Below are 380 nucleotides of genomic sequence, written 5' to 3' on the forward strand. Positions count from 1 at the left end.
CACGGGGCAGGGGCACCTCCACACACCACCCGGAAAGGGCTCTGCAGCGGGGCGCTGCTCCCGGGGGCAACCCTGCCGAAGGGACCGGGTTAGGGGCAGGTAGCGAGCACGTGTGCACGTTCTGTTTGCCTAATTACAAATCCATGTCAAAAACAATGCAATGTTGGGCCTATGCATAGGAAAGAAGTGGAGGTGCCATCGAGGGTTGAAACTCCCGCCGTCCGGGCTTCTAAACCCCCTTCCGCGCGGGCCCCGCACCCGGCCCCTCCAGGTTCCAGCTTCCCCTCCCCCACGCCGCCCGGCGCTGGCCTCACGGTCTCTCTGGGACCCCGTGGCCCGGGGCCAAGGCTTCGCATTAGCCCCAAGGTCCCTCGGCCTCT

The sequence above is a fragment of the Myotis brandtii genome, unplaced genomic scaffold (assembly GCF_000412655.1).
Source record: "Myotis brandtii unplaced genomic scaffold, ASM41265v1 scaffold303, whole genome shotgun sequence".
Taxonomy (NCBI): Eukaryota; Metazoa; Chordata; class Mammalia; order Chiroptera; family Vespertilionidae; genus Myotis; species Myotis brandtii.